At 47.6% G+C, this 16,702-nt stretch overlaps 1 protein-coding gene and 1 long non-coding RNA gene across 3 annotated transcripts in view; one reads left to right on the top strand and one right to left on the bottom strand.

Moving 5' to 3' along the window:
- FRMD3 (FERM domain containing 3) overlaps window positions 1–16,702 on the top strand; it is a 253,370-nt gene that overhangs the window by 62,042 nt on the left and 174,626 nt on the right. The gene's annotated exons all lie outside the window — the stretch shown is intronic.
- Window positions 6,864–9,033, bottom strand: LOC129151657 (uncharacterized). The gene is made up of 3 exons (XR_008558317.1): window positions 8,953–9,033; window positions 7,856–7,964; window positions 6,864–7,108 (listed from the first exon to the last, which is right to left on the bottom strand). It is a non-coding gene; the product is annotated as an uncharacterized LOC129151657 (long non-coding RNA).

The raw sequence follows: 16,702 nt of genomic DNA, 5'->3' as shown, positions 1-16,702 counted from the left end.
TTGGGCCAGTGGGAGGCGCAGGGGGCGGGACTCGGGGTGGCTGGGGTAGCCGATTGGGCCAGCGGGACACTGAGCTCGCGTCGCCAGCGCAGGCGCGAGCTCAGTGTCTGCGCCATGGCTGTGCTGTGGAACAGAAGGGGCCTCTGGGGCAGCGAGCTCACGTCCCACTGCGGACCATCAAAAGCGGGGGAGCTGGGTGCCTGTCTGTTCCGGCACCAGGCCTTTCAGAAGCCTCCGGCACCCAGCTCCCCCACGATCGAAAGCGAAAGCGTGTAGGGGACCCTACATGTGCATAATTCAATCATGCACTGGGCCTCTAGTGTACTTATAAGAAATGGAGAGTAGGACACAAGACACACACAGAGGAAAGACCAGGTGAAGACACAGGGAGAAGACAGCTATCTATAAGCCAGAGAGAGAGGCCTCAGAAGAAACCAACCCTACTGACACCCTGATCTCAGACTTCCAGCCTCCAGGATTGTGAGACAATAAATATGTTGTCTAAGCTGCCCAGTCAGTGGTACTTTGTTATGGCAGTTCTGGCAAACTAACATACACCCTGGAAGGCAGTCTTTGTTTCCAGAAGAAGAGCATATTGTCTTTAGGTGTTTGGCCCAAACCAAAATGCAAATTCTTAAAGAAATAAAATGAAGAAAAATCAAACCCACCTCTACTGACATGAAAACTTCATAGACAGGAGTTCTGTGTCCCTGAGGGGTCCCTCAGTAATTACAGGGAAGCCCGCTGATGGCCATGTTGACTAACAGGGTCTTGCTAGCTCTGCTTGTCTCCTTCTGTTTGTTCTCTTTTGTTTTCCCCTAAGACTGGATGCTCTGACTCCTCATATTACAGGGTATTGAGGACCTGCTTGCTGCCTAGTCACAGCAGTTGGTGGTTGTGAATGAGATGAGAGATTTCCAAGTGGTAACTGTGTCTTATAGAAAGTCAAAGAATGGTCTAAACAGCTGGGCCTTTTGGAATTTCAAGATTTATCTCAAGAGCCTAATTGAGAGTTATGTTGCTGGTCAGTTTAAAGCCCATGATTAAGACTTTTTTGAATTAAAAAAAATTTGTTTTTAAATGAGTTGAACACACTGTAATTGATTAGATGGATAATAGGCAGTAGATTCTAGTACTTTCTCCCTCACCATCTGCTGATTTTATAGCTAAGAGATACAATTTCAGTTTAGCCAAGGCAGCTGGCTGCCGGGGTGCAGCTTATAGATAGGTCCCATTGTTTAAGTCCTTTATTATCTTAATGTCACCTTTGTTTCTGTGACTTATATGCACATTTTCCATTCCCAAGGAGTTTATGCACATAGAGTGTCATAAATTTACAGAACATTGGAAAAATGAAAAACAAAAGGAAATCAAGCAAAAAGGCCTGGTGTTTGTCTATATTCTTGAGGAGGATTTGTCTGTATTAGAGAGAAAGGAAGGAAGGAAGAGAAGGAAGGAAGGAAGGAAGGAAGGAAGGAAGGAAGGAAGGAAGAGGAAGAAGGAAGAGGAGAAGGAAGGGAGGGAGAGAGGGAGGGAGGGAGGGAAGATTGGAGTTTTGGGAAGAGCATGGAACAAGTGTCAGGATGCCCAGTTGTCATAGCCTTGCTGTGACAACTTGTAGTGCTGGGCATGTTCATTACAGTTTCCTCATTGGTCACATCTTCCTTTTACCTTATCAACCTAGCAAAGTTGTTGGTGTGATTGAAAGGAAAGCATATGAAAATAATGATGTGCCAATTGAACTTAATAGACTCCCCAGGAGTATAATCCCATTTCTAAGGCACCTCATTAATCTTTGGTAAGTTTTTTTTTAAAATATTTTTTATTGATTTTTTACAGAGAGGAAGGGAGAGGGATAGAGAGTTAGAAACATCGATGAGAGAGAAGCATTGATCAGCTGCCTCCTGCACCCCCCCCCCCACTGGGGATGTGCCTGAAACCCAGGTACATGCCCTTGACTGGAATCGAACCTGGGACCCTTCAGTCTGCAGGCCGACGCTCTATCCACTGAGCCAAACCAGTTAGGGCGTCTTTGGTAAGTTTTAATGTCCAGTGGTAGAGAACCTCTCAGAGGGAATGAAAGCCCACAACACGGGAGCAGCTCGTGTGTCCATCAGAAAGAGCTGTCTATCATTGAATTGCCTCTGACAAAGATCAATCCTGTGAGTTTTGATTAGGACTTGGTGTGTTGGGGTAGCTTGAGCCTACTTTCTGAGAGCCTTCTCTCCCCAGGAAATGCTGACCATTAAGATCCAAGATCTCTTGGGAGAGTGAGAGGATTTGATCTTCTAGTGGGAGGAGTGACAATGACTTTGAGATCTTCTACTCTCCAGTAGCTAATACAGCAGAGTAAAAGCCAGAACCCATCTGACCCCACTCGGAAAGATTGCTGGTTCCTAAACTGGCAGATGGGACTGAGGATTTGGATTTAGATCTGGAGGCAACTATGTGGTCTGTTGAGAATCCAGAAAGTGATGACTGGATGACACTATAGCCTCTAATCAGAACAGCCATTCTTTGCCAGCCCAGATAGAGAAGCTGTTGAATAATTCATGAGGATTGCCTTCAGCAATAACAATGGGAGTGACCCAATCTGAATTGCAAAGAATGGCAGGGAAGTAGCAGAGCCAAGGTAAGGATGTTGTTATGGCTGAATGTGTCTTCCTCAGATTCATATGTTGAAGCCCTAACCCCAAGTGTGGAGTTGGAGCTTCTAAGGAAGTAATTAAAGTTAAATGAGGTCATAAGGGGGATCCAATAGGATAAATGTTTTTATAAGGAAAGAGACAAGAACTCTCTCTTTCTCTCTCTCCTTGAGAGCCCCGAGGAAAGGTCATGTGAGGACATAGAGAGGAGGTGGCCATCTGCAAACTAAGGGGAGAGCCCTCACCACACACCAACCCTGACAGCAACCTGATCTTGGACTCCTGGTCTCCAGAACTGTGAGAAAATAAATTAGTATTTTAGAAGACTAAGACAGATGCTTTGTGGAGGTCATTGCCATGGGAAATGGGCACTCACTTCTTCTGAGATCTTCTGAGGAGGCTTCAGATTGTCAGCTCAGAAGACATGAGGCAGGAGTGGCATTTACCATCTGCTCCTCTCTCCCACTGTCAAGTGTGAATCCTGGGAGGGTTAACTCTCCTTCACTTGTGTTCTGCGCTGCACATGTGCACAGGCCTGCGTATCTCTTTGTTGCTTCTGTGGTCTTGGGGAAGCCCCAGGATGGAAGTAAGGATGCAGAGCATATGTGAGATGCTGTCAGTATGAAATGAGCTGGAGCCTGCACAAATTTGGCTGAAATTAGGGGTGAGTCTGAGAACATGTGAGTTGGAACACCAGATGTGTTTGCTTGTGGATACCTGGAAGGGCTCCAGGCTGGGAGGTCACAGTTCCAGAGGCCCAGGATTAGGAGACAGGCAGTGAACAATCGAACAGGCTTAACTCACTGATGGATGTCAAAGGCCAGAGTCAAGTAGCCAGAGCTTTGAGGAGTGTGTACACTCTTAAATGATGAATAAATGGACTCTAGATTCTCTACAGGACTCAATTTAATTTTTTCCTCTTCCTATCTTTTGGATTATGTCATGCAACCTTTTACTATTGCTACTTACCTGAGTAAGATCAATATCCAGGAATTTAACTTTTCCCTCTATTCACTGTGTTGGATGGGAGTCAGCTAATGAACAGTGAAATAAATGATGGTAGGCAGCAGAAAGGTAGCTAACAAAATGTCTAGAATAATAAACATTTTTTAAATGAATGAATAATTCACAAATGGAAACCAGTGCTTGGCCAACTGACCATATTTCTTCCTACTTTAGGTCTTTAATTTTGTTCCTTTGGATTCCATCCCACTCCAAGTTCCTTGTTTCATTTAGCATTTGTTTTTTGGTCTATGAAACTTCTGTTTTTGATAAAGATGGCCACTATGAAGGCCTCTTTCCCCCCTAGCTTTATTGAGCTATAATTGACATGTAACACTGTGTAAGTTTAAGGTATACAATGTGAAGATTTGATACATGTATATATTATGAAATGTTTACCACAATAAGATTAGTTAACACATCCTTTACCTCACATAATTACCATAGTGTTGTTATGGTGAGAACATGAAAGCTCTACTCTCACAGTAACTTCTAAGTATACAGACAGTGCAGTATTGTTAACTATAGTCACCGTGCTGTACATTAGCACCCCGGAGCTTATTCTTCTGATAACTGGAAGTTTGTACCCTTTTACCTACATCTCCCCATTTTCCCCAGCCCCTGGCAACCACCATTCTACTTTATGTTTCTATGAGTTTGATGTTTTTAGATTCCACATATAAGTGAGATCATACAGTATTACACTATTTGGCTTTCTTTGACTTATTTCATTCATTTAGCGTAATGCCCTGAAGGTCATGACTGCATCTTGATTTTGGGTATTTTCTGCTAACATTTCCATTTTGCTGGATTTGTTCATTAGATATGGTCTTGTTGTTTTCTTAATTGCTTTGCTTTGTATTTTTGTGGATATCACCCCTTCTGGAAACCCTCAGGCCCCATCGTCCCATCAGAGGCTTCATAGCTGATGACTTGGAAATCCACTTAGTGAAATCTGTCTCGTTGGCTTTATGGCAGGTGTGTGTGCAGATATGAAGTAGCCAGTACCATTGTAAGGGTCTTGAGTTGAGCAAGGGACATTGAAATCAATGTTCCATTAATTTTAATCCTCACTGAGCTTATTGATTCCAAATTTTAGAAGCATTTTCTCATTTCTTTCAGTTATGGTGTATGATAGAACAGATACTCCTGTTAATTGACTCCTTGGACAGGTCCTGGGGTTACAGCACCCTTACTTAATACCCATAGAAATCTCTGTTCTTTGGTTTTAGTGGTTACTGACCAACCCCAAGTTTTAGCCATTTGACCATCAAATGCATGTTAAAATGGAGGTAAGTGAAGGCCTATGTACTTCTTTACTTTTAGAAAACCACTCATCTATTAATTAGTAGCAGCAGGAGTATCTTTCAGCTGGGAGGGACTTCAAAGAAGAATCCACTTCAATCCTGTCATTTTAATAGATGAGGAGTGAGAGGTCACAGGGGTCAAGTGACGTGACTGGGTTCACTCAACAAACCAGGAGCCAAGCCTCTGTTCAGAACCCACATGATCTAAGTCCATTGCTGATCTGAAGGATGGGACATTCATGGAGTCAATGAGAATGTGGGTGATATTTGGAAGAGCCACTTACTTTTACCCTCAAATTTTCCTTCATTTATTTTTTTCACTACTTAAGTTTAGGAAAGTCATTTAACATAGAGCAGACTGTCATGTATAGTATTGATATTTCTGAGTAGTTGAACTTTAGACAGCTGCTGGGTGGTTCTCTCTCTAGGAGGTTTTATAAAGCTTATACATGTGTCATCATTATGAATTAGTTTATTATGAGAGGTGGGGCAATACTGTAATGACATATTTGTCTTTGTTGCTCATGTGAAGCTAATATAGCCTTTCATAGAGTAGTGCCATGCCTTGAATTTTATAGCACCTCCCTCTTAACAAACTCAGTGCGTCATTCATTAGGCTTCTTAGATCCCTTAGCTTGTGTTGTACTGAGTTGTGCCCATTCCTTTTAAAATTGAGAATTATTTTAAAAGTATTTAAGACATTCATAAATTACTATTTTAATGAGCTATCATTTATCACTTAGCTGGATTAACAGAACACACAGTACATTATGTTGGCAAGGGGGCAGGGAAAGAGAATGCTCTCATACATGTCCAGTGGAAGTTAAATTGTGTAACCACTATGGAGGATACTTTTATAATATCTATACATACACATAAATATATACTCACTTACATATACTCTTTGAATCAACAGTTCCATTTCTAGGAATTTGTGTTGTGGTTATTATTTTTTCTTTATATTTATTGTTGATACTATTGCACATGTCCCCATTCCCCTCTTCCCCCTTTCACTTAGCCCCCTCCCCCTTCCCTCTGGCCATCAGCACCAATATGAAGAATCTCAGAGATTACCATTAAATGAAAATAGCAAGTTGCTACCATTTGTGTTAAAAAACGGGGCAGAACATAAGCATGATTACTTGTTTATGTGGAATATCTCTGGATGTGTACATAAGAAATGATGCTGCTTACCTATGGGGAGGGTTGCTGGGCTGCTGTGGGCAAGGGCAGGAGGGGGCTTTTTGCACTGGAAACCCTATTTTGTACCATTCCAAAATTTTAATTTAAAGTTTATTTTAGGGAAAAAAAAAGCACATATGGAAGTGACTTCCAGTCTGCCCATTCAAAGTTTTAAATGATTATTGAGCACACTGAGCTTCTATTATTCTGTATGCTATGTACTGTATATGAACATACATAATTATATGTAATATTTAAATTTATACTCATTCATATGTGACTTGGCTGGTGGCTAAAAGAAAAAAATTATTTTTCTGACAGCAAACTTAGTAAATTGTTGAGATTTTTAGTGTAGTCAAGGATAGTTATTTATCTTAACTTTATGTAAGTTTTTAAAAACATCTAGTATTTAAAACACACTCATGTCTATGTAGTTTTAAAACATATTGCTTAGGGATACATGAATTTGTAGTAAAAGTATAAAGAAATGTGAGGACATGATAAACACTAATTCAGTGGAGTCCATGGAGAGGGGGCATATGGGATGGAATTCAGGAGGGATGGCTGCATGGTTGCCACTGTAGTTTTCTTTATCTTCTTGTGTATATCAAATCTTGCATAGTAATCTGAAGAGTTGATATGTGTTTCTAGCTTACTGCTGGGATATTACAGTCAGAGCTCTGTGAAATCACAAAAAGATGCAGAAGATAACCTTTACTTTCCTTGTTCTCCGTTGCCTCACTCCAGTACCTAGAACAGAGTCTGGCAGAGGGTGGGCCCCACAAAATGTTTGTAAAAACGAATGAATAGGCATAAAGGCCCTTGAGCTGCTGGGATGGTGGCTGGTGGGTGGTGTGATCTTCTGGTGCATCATCTGTGCCATGGGACCCCAGAAAACGGGTGACATAACTGATGATGTCTCCCACCTTTCAGATGGTGGGGGAAAAGGAACCTTGGGAAGTTTCTCAGTAACTGGAAAAAAACATGAAATAGAAATAGGTGATTGGGTCTATGATAAAATTCAGTTCCCACCTGTACTCCAGAGCATACAACTTGAAAAAGACTTTTTTATGGTTTGTGGTAAGACCAGATGTTTTCTTTATGTGTCATATATTTGTGAAAGACAGCCAATTGGGTGTAACTCTTGAACCTGCCCTAGCAATGCGGTTGCTGTCTGTCATGTATTTATTCCCAGCCCAGGAGCCATGTTGTATGGGAGCAACTGGAATGAGTGGTGTTTACTACCAACCACTGTCAGTAGTAGAACAACCTTTGCTTCTTTAGGGTAGCAGTCAGTCATGGCTCACATCTTTACTATTTAGAGATAGAATGAAAAGAGTGTGGGAAAATAATAAACAAGGCTATTGCACAACAGCTACAAAAGATGTGTTACTATATGGAGACAATAAATGAATAATATGCTATTGTTGTCAGTTACCTCACCATATATAGCTAGCTAGAGCAGTGTTGTTCAACAAAAAATATGATGTGAGCCACACATGTAATGTAAATTTTTCCAATAACTGAATTAGGCATCCATTTTTAAAATTAAATGTTTAGTTCCTCAGTCTCAGTAGCCACACTTCAAGTGCTCAATACAGTGCGAAGCTGGAACTTATTCGTACATTTCTATATTAGACTAGAGACCCGATGCACGAAAATTCGTGCAAGAGTAGGCCTTCCTTCCCCCGGCTGCTGGCACCAGCTTCCCTCCATCACCTGGAACCGGGCTTCCCTCTTCTGGCCGCCGGCAGGCACCTGGGACCCAGGCTGCTTCCCTCCTCTGGCCCCGGCTTCGTCAGGAAGGACGTCCGGAATGATGTCTGATCTAATTAGCATATTACCCTTTTATTATTATAGATTCCTTTTTCCTGATTCCAAGAATCTGTTTGTCAATATGTTTTTGAGAGTATATAATAAAGATTAGATATATTCTTACTCTTGAGTCAATTAGAAATGAATAAAACAGATGTATATATTGCTTTGGGTTACATTAGTTTTCTGAGTGAGTCTTTGCAGCTATTTTGATGAACCTAATTCTGAGAATTCAGATATAAGATCCAAGATTTAAGGTGAATAAAATTCTGGGTGATAATTCTTTCACATATATACTTAAGCTCAGATAAAAAAAATCCAAGAAACTCTTACCTTAAGAAGTAATATCTAACTTTCCAGTTTTCAGAGAAAAAATAATACATTTGGGCATGAGAAAGAAAGAGTCCATCCACAAAAAATCAAGTGGAACTTCAAAAAATATAGAAATGTAATTTCATGGTTTACATGAATCTCACAAATTCATTAATAAGGGGTGGGTAATTTAGCTGCTGAATCTGGACTAGTAGAATTTGAAATTGAGCAAACCAATTTGAGTGTAGATTTTGTTCCAGATTTTAGACACCTCCTATGTCACGTAGGACGATGTTGATGTAGAGATGGACAGCCGTTCACGTCCAAGGTTCAGGAGGCTAGGACAGAACTGCTGGCGGAAAGCCCAGGGATGTTCCCCTTGTTCCCCATCAGCGTGGCTGCTAAGAGCCCAAAGAAAGGGGGCCAAGGCTCTTGAGTGGTCCCAGCTCCCTGCTGGTATCTTGTGAGGACGAATCAAGTCCTGGGAAATGGACTTAAACTCACAAACTACCCAGAATTCACGGGGGATCCCTAAAATAGTTATTAATAATGTACAGATACCCTGACAGGCTGTTTCATCTGTCAGCATGAGGGGCAGGGAAGGCACCAACGCTGATGGGAATGCGCTTTTGTGGGACTGACCCTGTGAACCACTCTCATTCAGCAGGGGAGCGCCTAGCTCTTCTTACCTCATCCCTGCCAGCTGCCACTTCGCTCTCCTGCGGGTGCACCTTCACGCTGACTTCACAGCGCATCTCATCAGAAGCTAGCCATGGTGTTTCTGTGGAAGGTTCGCCTCAGCATTCCTGTCAGGCACTCACTTGGGCTGACAGCAGCCCACACTCCATGGTGGTTCTGACAACCACCCGGGCAAGGTAATCCTTGTTCCCCATTAACATGGAACATGACGGGAGTAGTCAGGGTTTACATGTGTGCGCTGTGTGTATTTGTGCGCGTGTGTATGTGTGCATTGAGGCAGTTTAACATTGTCTTCTATGGCTCTTAAAAGAAGTTCAAAAACTAGCCTTTCTGATAAGCACATGCATATAATGGAAAATAGGGAAACGCACAAAGGACAATATGATCTCCCTTTATCCACCTCTTCAAAATAATCACTGAAGGAGCCGGTCTTCCTCCAGTGTTCAAAAATAATCCCTTATGAAAAAGTCCACTGACTTTGTTTGAAAGGTAAGGTGTGTGTGTGTGTGTGTGTGTGTGTGTGTGTGTGTGTGTAATTATTTTCCACATCATAAAAACAAGCAAACCTATTGCTTGTAGCTTAGGGGACCTGAGCTCGGTGCTCTTGGATTGAGGATAATTTGGCAATGGGTTGCTTATGTCACAGAGCTTCTATACATACCACTTTTCATCTGTGGGGACTTATTAAATGGGCATTCATTAAAGCCTCATTGTCTACATTTTATCCATTTGAAGAGATTGCCCTCTACCCCGTCCAATTGGAAATGGTGATTTTTACACTGCTTCCACTTTGAATTAGTTCCCCGTTGCAAGCGTTCTGATGTCCCTGTGGCTGGCTCTGAGTTCAGCATGGTGTTTTTCTAGAAAGTCAGTTTCTTACAATTCTGTTTCTCCTGCCCACGGCAATGGGCAGGTGGGCTTTGCAGCAGCAGCCGTGGCCGATCAATACCTGACCCGGTGGCCACCGAGACCCCGGCTCCCGTGGCCTGGAGGCCAGCCCTCCCTTTCTGGGGAGCTGAGGCTCTTTGTTCCACGCTGCCACGTGGGGACCTGCTGTTCCAAAGAGGAGGAGGAAGAACGCTGGTGCTCTGCATTCTGTCCATAATTGCCTTTTGGGCAATGGTCTTGGGAAGAAAACACGAAAAAATAAATGTAAAAACTGAGGGTGACAGTTGGGGTCTCATTAGCTTAGTGGCTGTCACAATATATCTAGGAAAGAGGCAGTGGCATGTGGCAGACTGTCTGAGGAGCTGAAACTGCACGTGTGCGTGTGCGTGTGCATGTGTGTGTGTGCGTGTGTGCACAGACTGCACGCCTGGAGGTGGGGCAGGCATTTCAGGCTTTGCCATATAATTTACTTGCTTCAGCTTAAAAAAAAAATTGTCAGGTTGCATCAGCCTTGGTGTGTGTGTGTGTGTGTGTGTGTGTGTGTGTGTGTGTGTGTGTGTGTTTTATGGGTGCTTCTGTGAATCTCTTTACATTTCAGCTTAGGCTTTGTAGAGGGGCATTCACTGGAAGAATAAACATGTTATGGCTTTAAAAAATTTGCGGCATAAAATACATACAGTAAATGCCTCCAGTGCAGTCTTCAGAGAACAGCCCAGACTGAAATGAGAGCACGTCTGTACGCCAGAGATCCCCGGCGGTGATCTGAGCATTGTAGGGATGTTTCAGTGAGCCCCAGCCCTGCCCTTCCTCACCCCCGGATCTCCTTACAGAGCTCCGAGGGAGTCTGTGCCTTGGTTACAATTCCCACCACCAACAAAAGTGGTTTTAGAGCCGAGATGTGTGTGCACCTCTTGTCACCTTCACGAAGCTGAGGTTGGCCAAGAGTGAGTGACGTCATGGGGGTCAGCAGGGCCCGAGCGAGGTGGATGGCCATTTGTGGTCTCAAGATTCCTAGGCTGGGAGCGCCTCCGCGTGCGGTCCCTCCCACCTCCCGGCCAAGCAACGGCCGCCCAACGGCTGCTCCGGAGCCCGGGGCCTGGAGCAGATCCTGCAGCAGATCCCGTGGGACTAGTTGCTGCGGGACAAGAGCGCACCCGCGGGCCACCGAGCAGCTGCAGACCGCCCTTCGGACCCGCCGCACTGGCACTGCCCGCGCTCTGCGACCTGCCGGCCTCCGCGACCAGTCCTCAGACCCGCCGGTGCCAGTTCGCAGGCAGCCTTGCAGCCCTGCGGCGACTGGATGCCCGCTGGCGGAGGCTGGCGGCGGAGCCCGGAGCCCCGCACGGGGAGAGCCTCAATCCCTGGTGCCGATGACCCCAGCGAGAGACAGCGCACAGTGTGAGCCTTAGCCTGGCCCAGCTCCCAGCCTCTGTTTTTCGGAAGGAAGGCTGGAGGCCTGGCTCCAGCCCATGCAGCGTCCTCAGCACAGTCCCCACAGTCCCCACGTCCCTGAGGGAGACGGGGCTATGCTGCTAAGTGTAGCGGTGACCTCCCGACCCAAGGCCTTCCGACCCCACCACTGGGAGCTGCTTCGGCTTCTGGAGACCCTTGGTGAGGTGGGCTCGCCCGGACTTCTCTCCTACTCCGTGCGCTCTGACCGCCCCCTCACTGATGACTGCCTCGAGCACGGATTGTAGTGCCCAAGTTCACCACCGCCTTGCAGACTGATCTCTGTAGATGAGGCAAAGGCCTGTGAGGCCCTGGAGGCCCTGGATGAATTGCTGGAGTCAGAGATGCCTGTCATTGAAAGGTCCGGAGTGGGCCAGGGTCGCGCACTTGTGACATGAGGCCAGAATGTATCAAAAAAGATTTTATTCCGACCACCTGGGTGCAGGTGGGCTGAGACCGAGAAAAGCATCAGTGAAGAGAGCAGGGAGAAAGAGGTTTTTATTAATCCTTGCTGGCTGCAAGCCGCTCTGTTGACGTAAGGGTCTGGTCCATCCTTGGTTCCTCCCTTGCCAGATGTCTTCTGGTTATCTGAGCTATGCTGTGCTCAAGGCTGCAAGCTTTCTGCAAGATATCTGCTAAGCACAATAAGTCTTTCTCTGCCCCGTTTTATTCTCTTTAACCCTTTCAGTCATCACCTCCCAGCTCTCTGAGATCCCCACATTCTGCCTCAGGGTGGCTGGAGACGTGGCTCTGGGTGGTGCAGTACATGCACGTATGTTCTGCAGCCTCACTTTTTTTGGTCAGAGTCAAGAGCAAGGCCTTACTGAAGAATCATCTCCTGCCCGCCTTGCTGTACACCCTTTTCCCTGTTATGGCTGCCGGCCCCCCTTGGGCCGGCTGGATCCGGAGGAATCAGAGGGGGAAGAACTGGAGATTGGGCTGGTGGGAGAGACACCCAGGCACTTTGCTGTACAGGTTGTGAACATGTTGGCACTCCATTTGTCCCCAAGAAGCCCTTTAGCCCGCTGATGCCCATGCTAGAAGAGGCCTGGCAGAGTGACAACCCCCACCAGCGCCAGGCTGGGCTCCTGGTGCTGGCTGCACTGTCCGATGGAGCAGGTGACCACGTCAGGCAGAGACTGCTGACCCCACCACTGCAGATTGTGTGCAAGGGCTTGGAGGATCCGTTGTGCCCTGGGCCGGTTCTCAGAGACCCTATGGCCTCCTATCAGCAGCTATTCAGGGGAGAGAATGCCCCTGCTCCTTGCCGAGCTGAAGTCAGTGTCTCCTGGCACACACACACCACCTAGCCAGGGCCTGCTATGCCTTGAAAATTTCGTGGAGAACCTAGGGCCGAAAGTGCAGCCCTACTTCCGGAGCTTACGGAGTGTATGCTGCAGCCCCCGAGGAGCCCCGGCAGCCCCCAGGCCAAGGAGCTGGCTGTGAGCACCCTGGGGGCCATTGCCACGGCTGCCCAGGCCTCCTTGCTGCCCTACTTCCCCACCGCCATGGAGCACCTGCTAGGCCATTTGGTCCTTCAGCCTTTGCGGATCCAGAGCCCGGAGACACTGGGGGAGCTGGCATGAGCAGTGGGGGAGACCGTGAGGCCCCTGGCTGAGGAATACCGCCAGCTGGGCCTGGGCCTATGTGACCAGGTAGACGACCCTGACTTGAGGTGCTGCACATGCAGCCTGTTTGCAGCCTTATCGGGGCCGATGGGTGAGGGCCTGGCACCCTACCTGCCAGAAATCCCTGCACTCATGCTGTCACTGCGTTCCCCTGAGGGCATTGTGCCTCAGAACGACAGCAGCAGCTCCTTCCTTCCGTTTGATGATGAGAGCGATGGGGAGGAAGAGGAGGAGCTCATGGCTGAGGACGAGGAGGAGGAGGGTAACTTGGAGATCTCAGGGTGCAGTGTGGAGAAGGCCATCTTCGATGAGAAGGGAGACACCTGTGCTGCCCTGGGGGATATCTCTGTGAACGCCAGTGTGGCCCTCCTCCCCTACATGGAGAGTGTCTTTGAAGAAGTATTCAAAGTTCTGGAGTGCCCCCACCTGAATGTGCGAAAGGAGCCCTTGAGGCTCCGGGACAGTTCCGCTGTGCGCTGCACAAGGCCTGGCAAAGTGCCCCTCAGAACCCAACACCGCTGCTCTGCAGGCCCCCCTGGCCCAGGGGGCGCCGTCCTACATGCAGGCGGTAACCGGGGAGCGGGAGCGCCAAGTGGTGATGGCTGGGCTGGAGGCCCTGACGGGGGCTGCGCAGCTGAGGGTCCCTCACCTGCAGCCTCCTGGGCGCCTTGCTGAGCTCTGCAACATGCTCAAGGCCGTGCTGCAGAGGAAGAGCCTGTCAGGGCACTGAGGAGAAGGAGGGGGACTAGGACCGGGCTGACAGTGACGCCGTGTTGCTAGAGTACGCCGGGGAGGCCATTCCTGCCCTGGCAGCTGCGAGGGGGGGACACTTTTGCTCCCTTCTTTGCTGGGTTCTTGCCATTATTGCTCTGCAAGACAAAACAGGGCTGCACAGTGGCAGAGAAGCCCTCTGCAGTGGGGACGCTGGCGGAGTCCATTCAGGGCCTGGGTACTGCCTCAGCCCAGTTTGCTCCCCGTGCTGCTGAGGCCGACCCCGAAGTGCGGAGCAATGCCACCTTCTGGCTGAGCATGGGGGCTGCCCTGACCAGGAATACTTCTCCAAGCTGGTGGGGCTTCTGTTGCCCATATGGGCATGGGAGCGCCAGGATCGTGCCCATGGTAACATCAGTGGGGCGCTGGCCCTCCTACTGATGGCCAGTTCCACCAGGAAACCAGAGCCCCGGGTGCTGACTGCTCTGCCGCACACCCTGCCGCTGAAGGAGGACTTGGAGGAGTGGGCCACCATAGGCTGCCTCTCCAGCCTCCTGTACCAAGGCAGCCCTGACCAGGTTGTAGATGTGGCTCCGGAGCTCCTGTGCATCTGCAGCCTCATTCAGGCTGATGACAAGATCCCACCAGACGCCAAGGCCGCACTGCTGCTGCTCCTGACTTTCTTGGCCGAACAGCACACTGACAGCTTCCACTCAGCACTGGGCTCACTGCCTGGTGACAAGGCCCAGGAGCTTCAGGCCATCCTGGGCCTCACCTAGACTGTGGGCTACAGCTGGGCCAGAGAGAACAGCCTGCCTGGGCCCCAAGACCACCTCTTAGCCAGTTCCACCTCATGCCTTACTGGATTCTGGAGTCCCAGCCCTGCTTGCTGCCTTAGGCAGCTGACTCTGGGCTGGATTTGCTGTGTTGCGGGACAATACAAATGAACCTGTGACAACATCTATAATAATAAAAGCGTAATATGCTAATTAGATCGGACAGCCGAATGACCTTCCGGAAGTCATTCTGGACGTCCTTCTGGATGAAGCTGTGGTGACGGGGGCCAAGGCAAAGGCAGTTAGGGGTGATGAGGCAGGCAGGCAAGTGGTTAGGGGCGATCAGGCAGGCAGGCAAGTGGTTAGGGGTGATGAGGCAGGTAGACAAACAGGGGCATCAGGCAGGCAGGCAAGTGGTTAGGGGCGATCAGGCAGGTAGGCAGAGTAGTTAGGGGCAATCAGGCAGGCAGGCAGGCGAGCAGTTAGGAGCCAGCAGTCCTGGATTGCGAGAGGGTGCAGGCCGGGCTGAGAGACAACCTCCCCACCACGTGCATGAATTTTGTACACCGGACCTCTAGTACTGTAATAAGGGAAATTCATTTTCTGCTTTAAATAATAAATAAATAAATAAATAAATAAATATCCACAGACTGGGAGCCGGAGGCCTGTGTTCTGGACTGGCTCTGTCACTAGCCAGTCTATCTCACTGTGTTTGGGTTTGATTTCCAAAGTCCTGTTCTATAATTTGATGGCAGTATGATTCCAGTGGAAATATGGCCTGTTATATAAAACCAGTGAACCCCATAACCCCAGAGTTCAGCCAGGAAACTTCTGTGATCCTGGAGCGAGACCAGATGTTCCTCTTCTAAAAGACATTTTACAGCTGTTCACTGACCTCATTCTGTCTCCTCGGAGGCAGTGGCCTGGCCATTCAGCAGGCTGCATCAGTGCTTGTAGAGCCCTTCACTAGTTCTGGACTAGGGTTTTACATTTTTTTATATTTTAAAGTACGTGTGCTTGGCTTTCAAAACCACAAATGGATGCTCTCTCCAAGGGACCTTTGGCTGGTGGGCCAATTGTTCTGATTTAGCTGTGCCACCTTGCTGTCCCTGTTGTTAAATACTTTCAATGTGGCCCCTAGGCCCACAGAGCATTTAATGAGAACCCTAGTGTAGCCCCTCAAAAAAAAAAAGCTATTTTCCTTTTTGATTTCCCTGCTGCCTGCAGCAGCTCAGCAAGGTACCACTCATGAACATAGTCGTGTTTCATATGAACAAGACCTTCACTTCCACAAGCTGGGCAAGACCACAGGCCATGGGAGACCCGGGGATCTCTAAAGAGGGCTGGTGTGCTGTCAGGGTCTGTCTGCCTTTGCTTCTCCCAGCCGTGTCGCTAGAGCTGCAAGAAATCCCAACAAGAGACTGTGGGTCACAGCTCCTTCCACTGCTGCCAAGATAATTGGGAATTTGTGGAGATGAGATGCTTTTGAGGTTTGGATAGCTTAAGGCAGCTTGGCTAAAGTAAAGTGAAAATCGGACTAGATTTTAAGCATCTTTCCCCCTCTGAGGTCTTGGGGAGGGGATTGGAGGGTGGCCCAAGTGCCTTAATTTACATGGTCATTGCTTCTATTCTGAGGCTCAGTGGAACTTTGGAGGTGGAGCTGATATTGATTTGCTACTTGCATTGGCTACCCCAAAAGATCGCTGTCTCGCCAAGGCTACCATTTGCATGGTGCCACCTGCGGATTTAGAGCTGCTGTGCTGGATTTGGCTCTGCTGCTGAGGAACTTAGCCACTCTCAGCAGTACAGTGGCCGTCATGGAATCATGGCTGGCTGTGACAGGGTTTGGGGGCTGGGCTGTTTGAGCTGCTGCTCTTCACCTCTCATATGCCTCGGCCTCTGTCTGCCACTTGCTCTGATTCTTGGCTCAAGGGCAAGGGTCACAGACTCAGATGCCTACAGGGCCAGGCAGGTAGCATAAATGTGCACATAGGGCCAGGGGCAAGACAGTAGGAAGTAGTGGAGACTATGGCAGAGATGGCATGCTCCTCATCAGAAAAAGATGTTTATTTTTAGGTATTTGATGTAATGTCTCTTAGTGAATTTAGCAATAATTATAGGAAGATTAGAAAGGTGTGAAGGTTTCAGGGCAAGTTACACTGAAACAGGACTCATATACCAGGTGCACCGGTTAATAATGCAGATTTTGTAATAAAAGAAAACACGATAATTTCCAGAGAAACATCAAAAGGGCTTTATTCAAAGTAATGTCCATCGCTAGCTACACA

Source organism: Eptesicus fuscus, chromosome 15 (genome assembly GCF_027574615.1).
Source record: "Eptesicus fuscus isolate TK198812 chromosome 15, DD_ASM_mEF_20220401, whole genome shotgun sequence".
NCBI classification, from domain to species: domain Eukaryota; kingdom Metazoa; phylum Chordata; class Mammalia; order Chiroptera; family Vespertilionidae; genus Eptesicus; species Eptesicus fuscus.
This window is presented reverse-complemented; position numbering and strand designations above follow the sequence as displayed.